The sequence below is a fragment of the Pinus tabuliformis genome, chromosome 4_2, assembly GCF_031772625.1.
Source record: "Pinus tabuliformis cultivar Carrire ecotype Pingquan chromosome 4_2, CPIR1, whole genome shotgun sequence".
Taxonomy (NCBI): domain Eukaryota; kingdom Viridiplantae; phylum Streptophyta; class Pinopsida; order Pinales; family Pinaceae; genus Pinus; species Pinus tabuliformis.
Window position 1 is genome coordinate 1096448890 of NC_142304.1, and position 18087 is coordinate 1096466976.

The following is an 18087-nucleotide window of genomic DNA, read 5'->3' on the forward strand; positions in this document are numbered from 1 at the left end:
GAAAAGGATCAAGAAACATCAAAAGAAGAAGATATACACCAGGAACCAACCCTAGAGAAAGAAGAAATGAATCCGACCATATCTTGTAAATCATTGGCAAGAATTACCACTCCTCAAACTCGCAAGATAGAAGGACATATCAAGAAGAAAAAACTTCAAGAAGTGAAAGATCGCATCGAGAAAGAACAAATGAATCTGACCATATCTTGTAATGCATTGGTCGGAATTACCACTCCTCAAACTATCAAGATAGAAAGACATATCAAGAAGAAAAATGTTCAAGAAGTGAAAGATCACATCGAGCATCAAGAAATGAATCCAACCATATCTTGTAATGCATTGGAAGAAATTACAACTCCTCAAACTCTCAAGATAGAAGGACATATCAAGAAGAAAAAGATTCAAGTCGTGAAAGATCACATTGAGCATGAACAACAAGTTCTCCAACTTTTAAAGGATAACGCCACTTTGGTGCAGAATCAGATGAAACAACGGGAAGATCAACATCGCAGTGAAAGAAGTTTTGATGTAGGTGATTGGATATTTTTACGGCTACATCTCAAGAAAGCTATTCATGAGAAGGAAATGTTGGCAATACTACATGCACTTAAGAAATGACGACCTTACCTAATGGGAAGACACTTCGAGGTAAAAATGGATCATGATAGTCTTAAATACATTTTAGAACAAAGATTATCTTTAGAAGAACAGAAAAAATGGGTCACAAATATGTTGGGTTATGACTTTGAGATCATCTACAAAAAAGGGAAGCAAAATGTTGTTGCAGATGCACTCTCAAGAAAGGATGAGGATATGGAAGCATTGTTTTGTGATATTTCTATTAGCCAACCAGATTGGATAAACCAAGCAAGGGATGTGTTATCACTCAGGTTGTCCCTTGGCTCCTTAAGGGATATGGCCGAGGTAACCACAAACCAATCTTTGGACTACAGGTCCTAGCCTACATGCAGTCAGAGAGGGCTCTCTCTTTATGATTTAGCTTTGTTTAGGGGTGATTTTAGGCTAGATATGAGTGCATGAGTTTGATTTAAGTTTGGTGGGATGGTTGATGCTTCAGACAGAGTTGGCATGCAAAGGATGAGAAGTTCAGACCATTGGGCATGGAGTCAATGAATGTGAACTGAAGGGTGTGTTTTCTTTGCAGAAGAGGGGAATACAGAGTAGGATAGCTACACATGGCACAATGTTAAATGCTGGAATAAGGATGAAATGGAGGTTAGGGGATGAGAGGCAATTAAGGATCTCCCATCCAGCCAAAGAGGGAAAGCGGATGAAGGCTAAATAGGATCAATGAAGAATTCCTAGACATCATTTAGAATTGAGAGAAATAGCTTTAAATATGATCAATTAAGTATGCATATTCATCACTAATTCAGAGGAAAACATAAAGAAATGACAGGAATTGAGCATAGAGTGTTGCTCAGCAAATTCTAAGCTATTCTTCTTTCCTGCTATTTAGATGGTGAAACAAGGGTGGCATAAACACATATAAACTGAAAACAGAGACAAGAAGGACTTATTGAGTCATGTAGAAACACCAGAATTCTGTAGCATACTCTTTAAGCCATCAAATCCATAACCAACAGTTTCAGAAACAAGAATTCCAGCATCTTTGATTATAGAAACTCTCAGGTTTACAACGCAAGTCTAGAATGAGAAAAACAACCAACCAACCCTTATTACATTGTTCAGGGCTGTATATATAGGAAAAACATGTACAAAACAAGATCTTGGAGAAGATCTGAGGAAAATATCTAAGAAAACCTAACTTATCATGTAAGTAAAGCAAAAAATATCTATTTTGAGCTGCACTGGAGGCAGCTCCATCAAAACATGAGGCTATGGGCGTCCTTTAGGCTCTGTGCTGTCCATTTTACAATAACTGCTCTTTATTCCTGAACTGCTTCTTTTATTCGGCTCTGCTTTCCTTAACTGTGATCAGATTTGGCCTTTAATGGCTTTAACTCTTGCTCTGATACTCTTTGACTTTGCTGGATCCTCTTAAATGCTCCTTTGTTGTGGCTTTACTGCTCCACTGATACACTTTAATGTTTCGCTTGAACCGATACACTTTAACTGGACTGATACACTTTAACGCTGAATCGATGGACTTTTATCCACTGATACTCTTTATTCGGCTAATCACCCTTGCTTTATCACTAAAAAGGCAAAATATAACTGCTGTTGTGCTTTTGTTGCTTTTCCGCGGGCTTTAGAAGTGTTTCGGCGCTTGGCCGATCCAAATATCATAAAAAATGAGGAATATTGCAAAATGGCGGAAGATCCGCACAATGATAACTGTGCTTGAGGCCTTAAACTTGCTGTCTGGAGCTTTTCCGCATGGAGGCGATGAAAATTGATGAAGAAATGACCTGGTACCTTTGCTGCTGAAGTGCGAGCGGGCGCCGAATCAAAAATATGAAGAAAAATCCTTTTTAACCCATAGGTGGGCAAAAACCACTTTACACAGGAAATGGCTGCTTTTCCAGGCGGGAGCGACCAATATTGAAGAAAATAGGGAAGATTGAACGCGGGCCGTTGGATCACGCGAGGGCAGATCCAACGGCTGCAACAAAGTCGCAATATCGCATCGGCGGGGGAGCGAGGGGTCATACATATATGGGAAATGTGACGGAGCGATGAGCGATAGCGATATCGCATCGGCGCGGGCCTTGCGATATCGCATCGGCAGAGGAATGGCGGAGGGCCTTAAACCACAACGAAAAGCGATTGCGATATGATATGGGGCGATGCGATATAATGAGGACCGTTGGATGGGCGGGGGTGAATCGGACGGTGGTTAGGCGATCGGCATATCGCGTCGACAAAGGTCAAGGGGTTTGGAGCCTTAACCTTTGCGCGACCGCGATAAGCGATAATGCGATTAATACATGAATTGCGATGAAAACATTGATTTTGCAGCAATATGGGGTTTTGCGGCAAAACATGGAAAATGCGATAAGGCGGAGAAAGGGGCGATTAACGATAATGATGGATTAATGGTAAAACATATGTTTTACGATAAAGCATGCATTTGTGGAAAAACAATGAATTGCGGTAAAGTATGGGAGATAGCGATAAAAGCAAGGTTTGCAGTAAAACGGGGAAAAGGGAGATATGTGGTAAAAAGGGATATTGCGATAGAAATGATTTGCGATGCGATATCGCTTCGGATGCGATAGCGATATCGCATCGGAAAAAGGGATCGGAGGAATGAAATATGGGCACACAACCTTTGCGATATGCGATTTGCAAAGTCGCATCGGAGGGGACCAGTCGGGGGACAATCATAAGGGGTGCCAACACTGCGACTGCTACCTCCGACAGCGATATCGCGTCGGAGGGAGGTATATTGAATCGGGGAAGGGCTTTTGCAACCGGAAGGAGTCCAAATGCATTGGAGGGAGCTTTATAAGGAAAAAGAAGGTCTTATGCATCAGAGAAGGGAAAAATGAGATCGGAGGGATGTTTATGAGATCGGAGAAGGGTAAACAAGGTGAAAAGAGGGTTTTTAATGCATCGGAAGGGGTCCGATCACATGGAAGAGGGTTTATTTATGGTTATATTTCAACCAGAGGGCGGGGATATGTATTTATAGGAGCTATTTAGTGCCTTTTTAGTAGGGGGAGGGGAAATAGATAGGGATTTACATATTAGAGTTAGAGGTTAATATGAATGTTGATCAGAAAGCACTAAGTATGGAGATCCTAGGCTATAAAGGGGAAATAGAACTTGTAAAAGAAATATGAGCACTCCTAAGCAAAGCAGATCTTTACTTAGGCAAAAGTCATGAAAAAATGATGAATTTTAAGAGATATCAAGCAGATCTTGACCTCTTTAGGGGAAGTTAGTTAATGACTTGGGAAAGAGGAAGAAGGGGAAGTTAGATATGCCTCTCTTGAGCTGCTCCAAATTAAAAACTGTCTCATATGTGTGATCTGAATAGATATAACACTTGAAAACATGAAATGGATCACAAATGATCATTCAGCCACCACAAAACTACCTACCCGGCCTACTTACCTAGCATTTTATCTACTTTTTGGTTTGGGTGCACTTGAACTTGCAAACCCAGCTTTTCAACTTTTTTGTTGTGCTCCTATCTAAAACGACCCTTATTTCTTCCAGGGGCTCAGATTAAGCTGATGAGCGCCCAAGATTCTCTACCTATCTACAAATCTGCCAAGATTAAACAGTTTGGACAGATGTTTATTCTCTATATTCTAAAACATGAAATTTAAACCTAGGGAAGCCAAGATTAAACTGTTTGGCCTTCCCTTAATTGTGAAATCTTTCAAAAATGGAACTTTTGCAGCATGGAAAAGATGAAATTTTTGGCACTTCCACTATCAATCATGAAATATGAACACCTATTGCAATATGAGGCTAACAGTGGCTCCACTTGGGGATGGCTTTTCCTTGTGAAAAGTCAAGAACAGCAGGTCAGATTGCCTTAATCTTCAATTGTTGTTGTATTCTGAAAACTTCCCCTTGCTGGCTACTTTATTTATATATATGACAGCAGACTTGAAGAGCTTAGGGCCTTCACTTCGGGCTTCAACTGCAGCAAGCTTACTATCCAAACTGAAAACTGAAATCCTACCTACTTACCCTAATCAGCACATTCTTTGTTGTTAGGTGAAATGAAACAGCGAATGCAGCCACTTAAGCAATATAAACATCAGTGAGCTTTGTTGTTTGTGCTTGCTGGTGCTTAAAATAGAGATCTTGCAATCTGATATGGCTTTGTTAATCTTTGAGAAGATCAGGAAACTGCTGACCTTCCTTGCTGCAACAAGAAACTGTACAAAAGGGTCCTGTAACATGTATATACAATTGCTGGGTTGAATTAAAGAACTGTACAAAGGTTTGGGACAACCATCATGCTTTGGAATAGGGAGATCATTAGCAACTTGATATTGAGCCTCGCAGCCTTCTAATGGAGAAGAACACTGATTTATGTCATCATTCAACTTGTCAGCAGATGAGTCACAGAGAACTTGGAATGATTCTTGCAATTTATTGCAAACAGGCTCAGATGGCACTTCACTGATTTGCACTTGCTGCTCCTCCTCTTCTTCATATAGCTCAGAAGACGCAAAACAGAGTGGCCGGGGATCCACTTGGATCCCTTGATCATATGCTGCTGCTTCCAAGTCTTCTTCTGAAGTCTGATATTCAATGGTACTTTGGGGCTGTAAGTCTAGAGGTAATGCATTATGAGCAAGGATTTGACTCTCCTCTAGATGCTCAATATCAATATTTGATGACACTTGATCACAAACTGCATGATAATTATCCCTAATAAACTGAAAAGATTCAAAACAAAAAGGTAAAGTTCCTCTGCTGAAATCAAAATTCTCTGCATTTTCCTCCCTTTCTTCATAGCTGAAATGAGCAAGGCGATCACTGATTTCAGGCTACTGATCCTGAACGCTGCTTTCTACCAAAATAGCACCTGATTCCTCTGCAAGGTTAATATGGATTTTGGGAGCATAGTCATCATCATATAGATCATATTTTGGTAGACAACTGAAAGAAGAAAAGCTATCATATTCACACAGTATATCAGGAGATTGCTCCTTCACATATGGCTCTATGAATATGTCATCTGATTTGTGGTAGGTTTGTTCGTGAATATCACTACTTTCCTTCTGCAAAACAGATGTGTTCTGGTGCTCTAAACATTCAACTTTCATTGTGATCTTTTGCATCATTTCCTCTGTTTCTTTTAACAAATAAAGAAGTCTTTCTTCTTGCTCCGCCTTGCGCTGTTCTTCCCTCCTCTTTAGATTTGCCTCCACGTCCACTGCTATGTCTTGCATCTGTTTCATAGTGGACGGGCATCTTTCTCTCAAACGAAATTCAATTTCTGGATCAAAAGCTCTCGGATACTGCAATAGAGCTAAATCAGGGGGAGGTCTTATGTTTAGCGGCATAGAATGGTAGACTTGATTGAATCTGTCAGAAAATTGTTGAACTGTTTCATCTGGATGCCTTCTTAACTGATTATATTCTTCAATGAGCATGAGGAAATTGACTTTGACCATCCATCTCAAGGAAGAGTTTGAATAACTGTTCAATATTAGAGATGCTAGCCTCAGGCAATGCTTTAAACCAAGTCCTAACTTCGCTTTGCAAAGAAAGGGCGAAAAACCTAATACTAACATCCTCATCTTCTACTTCAAATATATTAAGATAGTCCTCAAAAGCCTGGATATGCTTTTGCGCAGTAACTCCATTCTCTCCATCAAATCTTGGGAGATACTCAGGATGATCTTTAGGCAAAGGATTGAGCACGGGAGGCAAAATGAGAGGCTTGTATCTATCAGGAACCTTACGCGGCACGGGATTATGTACAGGGATTGAATGACTGGGCTCGATATGAACAGGGATAGGATGATTTGCTTCGATACTCGTTTCCTCCTTGGCTGCATGATGATCTTCAGCAGCATTTAAAGGCTGCTGTTCTAATGTGCAAGGAGGGATTTCCTCAACATTTTCAAAAGGCAAATCATAAAAATCAAATTTAAACTCGTCTTTAAAATACAATATACACAGCAAAATTTTATGGAAGAGAAAGAACATGACCTCTTGGATAATAATCCGGGTCAACAGCCTGATCTGCTCATATATTTCTTTTGGGTTCATTTCTCCAGCGGAGTCTTTATTATGAGGATTATGTGGAGTCACCAGGTGGATAAATTAACTTTGAAGGGTCTGATCTCTGTCCACCAACACAGACCAGAGCTAAATATGAAATAAATTTGAAGAAAAAGGGGAATTTTCTTCAGGAAACAAAATATTTTGAGATTTTTTGAGATTTTTTTATTTTTCTTGGGATTTTTTCAAAACAAGTTTAAGACTTATTCGAAAGGCAAACTGATCAAAAATGGGGATTTACAGCCATAAACAAATGATTCGTCCCCAGTGGAATCGCCAGTATGTTATCACTCAGGTTGTCCCTTGGCTCCTTAAGGGATACGGCCGAGGTAACCACAAGCCAATCTTTGGACTACAGGTCCTAGCCTACATGCAGTCAGAGAGGGCTCTCTCTTTATGATTTAGCTTTGTTTAGGGGTGATTTTAGGCTAGATATGAGTGCATGAGTTTGATTTAAGTTTGGTGGGATGGTTGATGCTTCAGACAGAGTTGGCATGCAAAGGATGAGAAGTTCAGACCATTGGGCATGGAGTCAATGAATGTGAACTAAAGGGTGTGTTTTCTTTGGCAGAAGAGGGGAATACAGAGTAGGATAGCTACACATGGCACAATGTTAAATGCTGGAATAAGGATGAAATGGAGGTTAGGGGATGAGAGGCAATTAAGGATCTCCCATCCAACCAAAGAGGGAAAGCGGATGAAGGCTAAATAGGATCAATGAAGAATTCCTAGACATCATTCAGAATTGAGAGAAATAGCTTTAAACATGATCAATTAAGTATGCATATTCATCACTAATTCAGAGGAAAACATAAAGAAATGATAGGAATTGAGCATAGAGTGTTGCTCAGCAAATTCTAAGCTATTCTTCTTTCCTGCTATTTAGATGGTGAAACAAGGGTGGCATAAACACATATAAACTGAAAACAGAGACAAGAAGGACTTATTGAGTCATGTAGAAACACCAGAATTCTGTAGCATACTCTTTAAGCCATCAAATCCACAACCAGCAGTTTCAGAAACAAGCATTCCAACATCTTTGATTATAGAAACTCTCAGGTTTACAGCGCAAGTCTAGAATGAGAAAAACAACCAACCAACCCTTATTACATTGTTCAGGGCTGTATATATAGGAAAAACATGTACAAAACAAGATCTTGGAGAAGATCTGAGGAAAATATCTAAGAAAACCTAACTTATCATGTAAGTAAAGCAAAAAATATCTATTTTGAGCTGCGCTGGAGGCAGCTCCATCAAAACATGAGGCTATGGGCGTCCTTTAGGCTCTGTGCTGTCCATTTTACAATAACTGCTCTTTATTCCTGAACTGCTGCTTTTATTCAGCTCTGCTTTCCTTAACTGTGATCAGATTTGGCCTTTAATGGCTTTAACTCCTGCTCTGATACTCTTTGACTTTGCTGGATCCTCTTAAATGCTCCTTTGTTGTGGCTTTACTGCTCCACTGGTACACTTTAATGTTTCGCTTGAACCGATACACTTTAACTGGACTGATACACTTTAACGCTGAATCGATGGACTTTTCTCCACTGATACTCTTTATTCGGCTAATCACCCTTGCTTTATCACTAAAAAGGAAAAATATAACTGTTGTTGCGCTTTTGTTGCTTTTCCGCGGGCTTTAGAAGTGTTTCGGCGCTTGGCCGATCCAAATATCATAAAAAATGAGGAATATTGCAAAATGGCGGAAGATCCGCACAATGATAACTGTGCTTGAGGCCTTAAACTTGCTGTCTGGAGCTTTTCCGCATGGAGGCGATGAAAATTGATGAAGAAATGACCTGGTACCTTTGCTGCTGAAGTGCGAGCGGGCGCCGAATCAAAAATATGAAGAAAAATCCTTTTTAACCCATAGGTGGGCAAAAACCACTTTACACAGGAAATCGCTGCTTTTCTAGGCGGGAGCGACCAATATTGAAGAAAATAGGGAAGATTGAACGCGGGTCGTTGGATCGCGCGAGGGCAGATCCAACGGCTGCGACGAAGTCGCAATATCGCATTGGCGGGGGAGCGAGGGGTCATACATATATGGGAAATGTGACGGAGCGTTGAGCGATAGCGATATCGCATCGAGAGAATGGCGGAGGGCCTTAAACCACAGCGAAAAGCGATTGCGATATGATATGGGGCGATGCGATATAATGAGGACCGTTGGATGGGCGGGGGTGAATCGGACGGTGGTTAGGCGATCGGCATATCGCGTCGGCAAAGGTCAAGGGGTTTGGAGCCTTAACCTTTGCGCGACCGCGATAAGCGATAATGCGATTAATACATGAATTGCGATGAAAACATTGATTTTGCGGCAATATGGGGTTTTGCGGCAAAACATGGAAAATGCGATAAGGCGAAGAAAGGGGTGATTAACGATAATGATGGATTAACGGTAAAACATATGTTTTACGATAAAGCATGCATTTGCGGAAAAACGATGAATTGCGGTAAAGTATGGGAGATAGCGATAAAAGCAAGGTTTGCGGTAAAACGGGGAAAAGGGAGATATGTGGTAAAAAGGGATATTGCGATAGAAATGATTTGCGATGCGATATCGCTTCGGATGCGATAGCGATATCGCATCGGAGGAATGAAATATGGGCACACAACCTTTGCGATATGCGATTTGCGAAGTCGCATCGGAGGGGACCAGTCGGGGGACAATCATAAGGGGTGCCAACACTGCGACTGCTACCTCCGACAGCGATATAGCGTCGGAGGGGGGTATATTGAATCGGGGAAGGGTTTTTGCAACCGGAAGGAGTCCAAATGCATCAGAGGGAGCTTTATAAGGAAAAAGAAGGTCTTATGCATCGGAGAAGGGAAAAATGAGATCGGAGGGATGTTTATGAGATCGGAGAAGGGTAAACAAGGTGAAAAGAGGGTTTTTAATGCATCGGAAGGGGTCCGATCACATGGAAGAGGGTTTATTTATGGTTATATTTCAACCAGAGGGCGGGGATATGTATTTAGAGGAGCCATTTAGTGCCTTTTTAGTAGGGGGAGGGGAAATAGATAGGGATTTACATATTAGAGTTAGAGGTTAATATGAATGTTGATCAGAAAGCGCTAAGTATGGAGATCTTAGGCTATAAAGGGGAAATAGAACTTGTAGAAGAAATATGAGCACTCCTAAGCAAAGCAGATCTTTACTTAGGCAAAAGTCATGAAAAAATGATGAATTTTAAGAGATATCAAGCAGATCTTGACCTCTTTAGGGGAAGTTAGTTAATGACTTGGGAAAGAGGAAGAAGGGGAAGTTAGATATGCCTCTCTTGAGCTGCTCCAAATTAAAAACTGCCTCATATGTGTGATCTGAATAGATATAACACTTGAAAACATGAAATGGATCACAAATGATCATTCAGCCACCACAAAACTACCTACCCGGCCTACTTACCTAGCATTTTATCTTCTTTTTGGTTTGGGTGCACTTGAACTTGCAAACCCAGCTTTTCAACCTTTTTGTTGTGCTCCTATCTAAAACGACCATTATTTCTTCCAGGGGCTCAGATTACGCTGATGAGCGCCCAAGATTCTCTACCTATCTACAAATCTGCCAAGATTAAACAGTTTGGACAGATGTTTATTCTCTATATTCTAAAACATGAAATTTAAACCTAGGGAAGCCAAGATTAAACTGTTTGGCCTTCCCTTAACTGTGAAATCCTTCAAAAATGGAACTTTTGCAGCATGGAAAAGATGAACATTTTTGGCACTTCCACTGTCAATCATGAAATATGAACACCTATTGCAATAGGAGGCTAACAGGATGAATGGAAGAAGGACGAAGAAGTGTGGCCACTCATTCAAAAATTGCAGAAGATCCCAGTTCAAACAATATTGCCAGAACTTGACGAGGAAGGAAAAATCATATTAGAGCCTAGAGCATTCACTGAAACAAGAACCCGACAGCTACGAAATCGATCAATTTCAGAGTATATCATAAAGTGGAAGAACTTACCCGCTGAAGATTCCACATGGGAGGACAAGAATTTTATACAGAAGCATCAAGAACTACTCAAGCGTCGAGGACAACACTTTTGAAGGAGAGGGGCATGTTAGGTCCCTATACTACTAGTGTAACCCCTTATTGTTATTATTACAACCCTCTTATTATATTTTTGTTCCCATGTAGTCCCCATATTGTTATTATTGTGCCCCATAGAAGCCCACTATTGTTATTATTGTGCCCTTACGTTATTATTGTTATGTCGGCTCTGATTATATTATGACCCCTTAGACTCCTATATATAGAAAGGAGGTCTTGTCATTTGTATGATCCAAGAATTGTTCATTTGTGTAATGTAAAGGAGGTTTCCCCTCGAAGAGGCACATTTCTAAGGCGTTGATCTATCTTTTCTATCTTTTTGTGAGATGGTTTCATAACATAGAAGATATGCAAACCAATTGTGTTGGTGAATTATTAGGTTGAATCTCCTATAAAGGTTCCTGCAAGGTTCCTTCTTCTTGATGTTAATCACTTTCCACTTGTTTTCCTTCCTGCTCTTGAATTTGTTGTCCATTTTCTTGCATTGGTGGGATGTTTTCATGTTGCTCTTCAAACTTGTCAATAACTTTCTTGACCTCCAGCTCACCTACAACCCTCTTAAACATTTATGACTCATTAAATATAACATCCCTTCTTCTAATGACTTTTTGTTTGATTGGATCCCATAGACGATAACCAAATTCTTCATCCACATATATAAAGGTAATTTCTAATCCCAATAGCGTCCAATCATTGTATGTTCTTGTTTTGTCACTTTGGCAATGGGTTCTTTTCTATCACCCTGCAGAGATGGCAAAAAAGAGAAGGTTGTTGGTCAAGCGTACGCAATAATGGTTGGTGCACATCGTTCTGCAATCGCATGGTCCTTCCCCCCCTATAATGCTTACCTTAAATCTTAGCACAGCCCATCCACCCCCTATATTCTAGGTGTCATGAATATACCTTATCATGTAGTCATAGTATGTTTTATGTGCATATGCATGTTATAGGCCTTGTGTAACCTATACATGGCCGATCCCTTATGGTAGAATCAATATCACTATTGATGGTAATCTCTATCAGCAGTAGTGCCCCCTCCCTCATGTTTATTTCTTGCAAGAGTCACTATATCACCCCCTCATTTTTAGCTATAGCAGCAGTAGCACTACTTGTTATTTCTCTCTGGGAGTAGCACCACCTCTTTGTTCGCACTAGGCATTTCTATTCTAATACAATTATAACATTCCGATACTTCGCCTTAACATCCTCCTGACATATCCCAACGCTAGCAGATTCAGTTACCACATTGAGCTACCAGATCCGGAGAGCTAACACAGATAAGGATACTAATTTGACTTAACAGTTCTAGTCCCAGACTGTAGTGCACTAACAATGATGAGGAACTTACTCGGAGACACACACTTAGACGGGAAAATCACTCGGAGAAGCGTATCAAGTACTTCGACCCATAGGACCCGCTCTTGCTATAGATCTAACGCTCCCACTATCCGGCCCCGCTACTGCCCACCGCCCCACTTTCAAATTTACTACCCTCAGACGAGGACACCGACACTGGTGGGCTTGGTTGCGTCTGCTTCTGGGACTGGACATGGAACTGGTCCACTCACCCCTGCTTCTAACTATTCAATATCTTATTCAACTGGATCAATGTCCACTACTTAGGTTCTAGTTAATAATAAACAACTCAATAAACGATTGGTGATTGTAGTAGGTCGGTCCAATAGAAATTAATCCTTCTGGCTAAAGCAATCCCTTCAAATAAGGGTTTGTATCGTGTCACGTTAAGTATGTGTTGTGTCTAGGCCTGAACCTTGAAAAGGGAGCCTGCCTGTATAATAAAGAGAGTTAAATTGGGTCAAAGCTTTGGGTAAAAAGAAAGGGCAGTGGATAGGGTTCCTAACTCAAAGTCTGTTTGTAAAAGAAGGCACCCTTTGCCTTCCTTCTAGCTGGTGTTGTAGAGTGAGTTTACTGGCCCTTTGTCCCAGAGATATGGTCGAGTGAGCGATCACTTGCTATGCTTTCAACCTGAAACGAAAACCGAATCTCATTATATTACATATATAATTCATGACCGAAAGATCTTGCTAAGAAGGTGTTTTAGCTCCCTCATATAGGAAGCATAATTACGTGTCTTGTTTAGTTCAAACGCGCAGCCCAAATAACTCCGTAAGTGGCGAGTTCATCTCCGGTGCAAGTAGACTACTTTATTGGGAGGGAGCACCAACAACAAAATTGATCGGAGAATCATTAGCGTTTCCCTCCCTCTCTCTACACATGCTTTCAGAGAATATCTCAGCGATAATTAGGAGGTATCCTTTATTCCCTCGTTATTTCTAAGCTCATGTTAGCATAAACTCCTCCTATCTCTCTCTCAAATGGAAAAATGGCATTTTAGGACATTCCAACCAATAGTTGGGACAGGCGCTTGCTAGCTGGCTGGCCCTGTCCTCCCTACCAACTTTCAAAGCCAACATATTTTATGTCCCCCAAAGGATTGCTTTCACTCCAAGGGAGGTGCATAGTGGAATAAACTGATTCGCTGAAGCCTCTCCATCACCAGCCGATGCCTAAGGAAAGAAAGAAACCAAATTGGCCGATGGATGCCCACCGATCAAATCGAGGTTTGTAACAGTTACCCAAGTGAGTTCCTCCTTATCTAACCCTCGGGAATCCTTTCTTGGACCGGCCATCTAGACGAAGAACCAAATGAAAACCTTGTCGGAGATGAGACGGGTTAGAAGCTGGCAAACAATGCTCTATGTGAAGCCCTTCCATCCGATCATCCAATGCTATAAGTTTGGGGGGCATTACAAAGTAGGATAAGTGAGGCAGGAAGTAAATATCGGTGGGTAAATAGAAGAGGTAGTTGGTGGTGATAAGAGGTACCAAAATGAAAGGGAAGCATATCCTAGCAATGTGGTCTGTCTTCATTCATAAATTGTATCTGGGTGACTAGGTTCAGTTTAGCTCGTCCCCCCAAGAAAGAATTATAACCTTTACTATTTACCTTCCATGGGCTCACTTACCTTAACTTAGAGCATTTGTATTTACTTCTTCGGCCTATTTCCCTTTACTTACGTGCATCCACCTGTTAGACCTTACTTTTACTTACCGCTTCAACCTACTTAGAATATGGGGGGAGGGGAGGCTGGATGGATGGAGTGTTGCCTGCCCAACCAATTCATTCTACCAGGAAGATCAGTAGAGTACGACATCTATTCACTCTTGACTTGACCCTTACTTAAGTGCATCTACCTGTTCCACCAGACCTTTACTTACTGCTTTCTCTTACCAACCCATTGATTCAGCCAGAACTGATGAGATCATATCAAATCAGATATCAGATGATGGGGTGGGGCTCAACACTTAGAACCTTGACTATAAACCTTTTTTCAGCTGCCTCCCTTTACCTTGACTCTTACCAACTACCCACCTGCTTAACCTCACGACTTACCTCACCTATGCCCCATACAGCCTTTCCCAGCTTCCAATAGAGAGAGATTTTGGTTGGACCACCAAAAATCTCTATGGGGAAGCCGATGCAAGGCCGTAAGTGTGGAGACACAGTGGGGGTAAGTAGTAACTAGAGGTTGGTGAAGTTGGTCGGTGGTAAGATCAAAAAGTTAAGGTTATCAAGAATAGTTCCAGTCGGATATTCAACTGAAGACCATTCGGTGACAAGGCACGGAGTGGGAAATTTGAGAGCGAAAAGGTGGCCGCCTGATCTAGTTATTAATTATATGCCTTGGGACCTTATAATAAAGGCCCCCCCGTTAAAGGGTGTTGAAGATCATGGGTTCCTCAAGAAAGTTAAGCATGGTAATGGGCTAAGGAAAGTCAGGAGCTCCATAATTGATCGCTCAGATGGGCCTTTAAGATAGCGTAGAAGGAGTGAAGTAGGTCCGTTAGAGTAGCTTAGGGAGGTTAGAGAGCTTAGAGGTAGGGGGGAACCACTGACGAATCAGGGTGATGGATCAGTAGGAGATGCTTATTTTGATTTCTAGATTGAGGTACGAAGTGGCTTTTCATCTTACTTATTTATTGATCACACAAGGGTCAACATAGATCGGGCGGGGGAACAAGATCTTTAGCCTTCATTTCCATCCCTCGCTGGACAACTTGAAAACCAGTGTTTCAAATCAATGGGGAGGTGCATTTCCATTGAGTCTGGAAAGTCGGTCCGTCCCTGCAAGTGGCTAGCTTCGGACCTCGTCCCTGTTAGGGCATTCCATCAATCTGTGAACTGTGAATGAATCGATCATGGTCAGTAGTGAGCTTTAGAACGGTTATGAAATGGTACGACAAAAGGCCAGAATATCCGTAGCTACCGATCCTAATTTGAGAACCTAACCTATGATCGGTCATGCACTAAAGAAGGAACCTACTTGCCCCTTTGGGATCATAAGTGAGGTAAGGTAAAACCAGTAGATGAACTGACCGGTCAATCGTATAATAATGTAGGTTTCCATCTGAGGAACGCGAATCAATGAGGATCCTATCTTCCACAAATATGAATCGATAGAAAACCACCACACTCCACCTTGGACCTCAACCCTTGACCTCGAACTACGCCGATATGGAACTCTACCTAAACCCTCCAAATCACCCTATGCACTAAAGGCACTCAATTTGATTGTGATAATAATGCATTACTTACAATGCACCTGAGAATGAGGGTAATGCAACAGACACTTAGTTGCATTTACGCTAGGAAGATCGTGCCTTTCAGGGGGAGGTAGCACCAGATACTGACTTATTCAATTGGATGGAAAACATATTCGGGGGTGCAGCGGTACAATGGACGGAAGCAGATACTCATAGATGATGGTTTGGGTTGACGGACGGAAACAACAAACATTGCCGGAGATGGTCTCGGCCAATGGATGGATGGATAGATCAACACTGACCCAAGAGAGAAGGAAGGATAAGTAAGTTCCCCATAGTAGTTTAGTTCAATCCGCCCGCACTCCCACATTCCCACATTCCCGTTACCACATTACCATTCCTGCACCCAATCCGCCCCCATTACCATTCCCGATACACAGTTGCTGATACCCGTGAGGAGACCCTAATTACCCGCCGGTCAGTACCAAGTAGGTTGCCACAGTGAGGGGCCTAATCGAAGGGGAATAATCACAGGGAAAGGCAATAATCCACAGGGAGGGAAATCATCAATGGGCATACTCAATGGGGGGAATAAGACACAGGGAAGGAACTAATCCAAGGCAGTAGGTCACTCACATGGGAATAATCACAAGGAGGGGAACTAATCCAAGGGAAATAATCCATGGGACAGAGTCCCTGGAGCACCGGATGGGGAATGAATGATACACCACGAGAGATTGATTGGGAATGATGGGGATACTCCAGTGCGATACTACGAGCTACACGTTGATATACATGATAAGAAGGAATGAGGTTACACGATGAGGGACAATGGATGAGGAAGACGTTACACGATCATGACACGTTACACGATTAGCTTGGTTCAATTAGCTTACACGTTGCAGGTTACACTATTTGCATGAATGAGGCTTACACGATGAAGGTTACCCCAAAAAAATGCATTTCATAGATTTATCATCTAGCTTAGTTCTATTTTCTTTGGAAATATGTACAAATGCTTCACATCCAAATATTTTCAAATGAGAATAATTCAACTTCTTACTAGTCCAAACTTCTTCAGGGATGCCACCATCCAAGGTTGTAGTTGGAGATCAATTTATAAGATAGTAAGTTGTCCTTACAGTTGTTGCCCAAAAATGCTTCTCCAAACTAGAATTTGACAACATACTCCTCACTTTCTCCATAATGGTGTGATTCATCCTTTTTGCATCACCATTTTGTTGAGGAGTACCAGGGACAGTCTTCTCATGCTTTATGCCAAATCTATTACAACATTCCTTGAATGCATTTGAGCAATATTCTACACCATTATCTGTTCTCAAGCACTTGAGAAATTTGTTAGTCTCTCTTTCAACATCGACATGGAATTTTTGAAATATTTCAAACACTTCACTTTTAGATTTCATAGGGTAGGCCCAAACCTTCTTGGACGCATCATCTATAAATGTTACAATATATGATGCTCCTCCTAATGACAATGTTAACAGGCCCAAACACATCTAAGTGTATTAATTCTAACAATTTTTTCTTTCTGTCATGGCCACCTCTAAGGAATGAAACCCTTCTTTGTATACCATATATACAATGCTCACAAAGATCAAGATTATAGGATTTCAAACCTGGCAGTAAATTTTTACCAACAAGGATTTTTAAGCCCTTCTCGCTCATGTGACCTAAGCACTTATGCCACAGATCTATTGAATTTCCTTCTTTTGTGACAACATCCAAATATGATTTTCCTATCATTTCCTTCAATGTATATAATGTTCCTATCTTGGGTCCTTTGGCCACGACCAATGCTCCTTTGCTAATTTTCCAACCTCCTTTTCCAAAGATTGTGGAATAGCCTTCATCATCTAACCATCCCATAGAGATCAAACTCATGCGCATTTCTGGTACATGCCTAACCTCTTTCAACAATATATATTATCCATCCTTCATCTTGATCTGGACATTTCCCACTCAAACAATACTGCAAAAATGATTATTCCCCAAATGCACTCTACCATAATCACCAAGATTATATGCAACAAAACTATCTTTGCATGGGGTTACATGATGAGATGCCCCAGAGTCAAGGATCCAATCAAAGCTACTGCTAGATGTATATAAACATGCATCCTCTACTGAAACAGTAAACAACACATCGCCATCTATGATTACAACAATAGTCTCACCTTCATTTGTGTTGGATGACTTGTGATTTGTACTGGCCGGCCTCTGATCCTTTTGTCTTTTCTTCAAGACTCGACATTCTTTCTTCATGTGCCCGAGTTTGCCACAATGAAAGAAAATGAACCTGCCCCTCCTTGATTTCGATTGGCCTCTCGATCTTGATCGCTCTTGTCGGCCTCGATCAATTCTCCTACAATGATCAGCGACAACTAGAGCTTCTCCTCCCTGGTTTTCCACAATTGACTTGTGTCGCAACTCCTCATTCATTAAATTGTTGCTGACATCATCAAACTTCAGGGTCCCTATAGGTGCTAAAGTGCTCATAGCTACAATTAAATTTTCCTAGCTGTCTCGCATAGAACACATTAAAAAAATAGCTCTAATTTCATCATCTAGAATGATTTTAACAGAGGCAAGATGACTAGTAATAATATTGAATTCATTCAAGTGCTCAACAACTGAAGCACCCTCCTTCATCTTGAGATTATAAAGCTTCTTTATCAAGAACACTTTGTTTGATGTCGTGTTCTTCTCATATAGATCATGGATCTTCTTCCATAATCATTTTGTTGTCTTTTCTC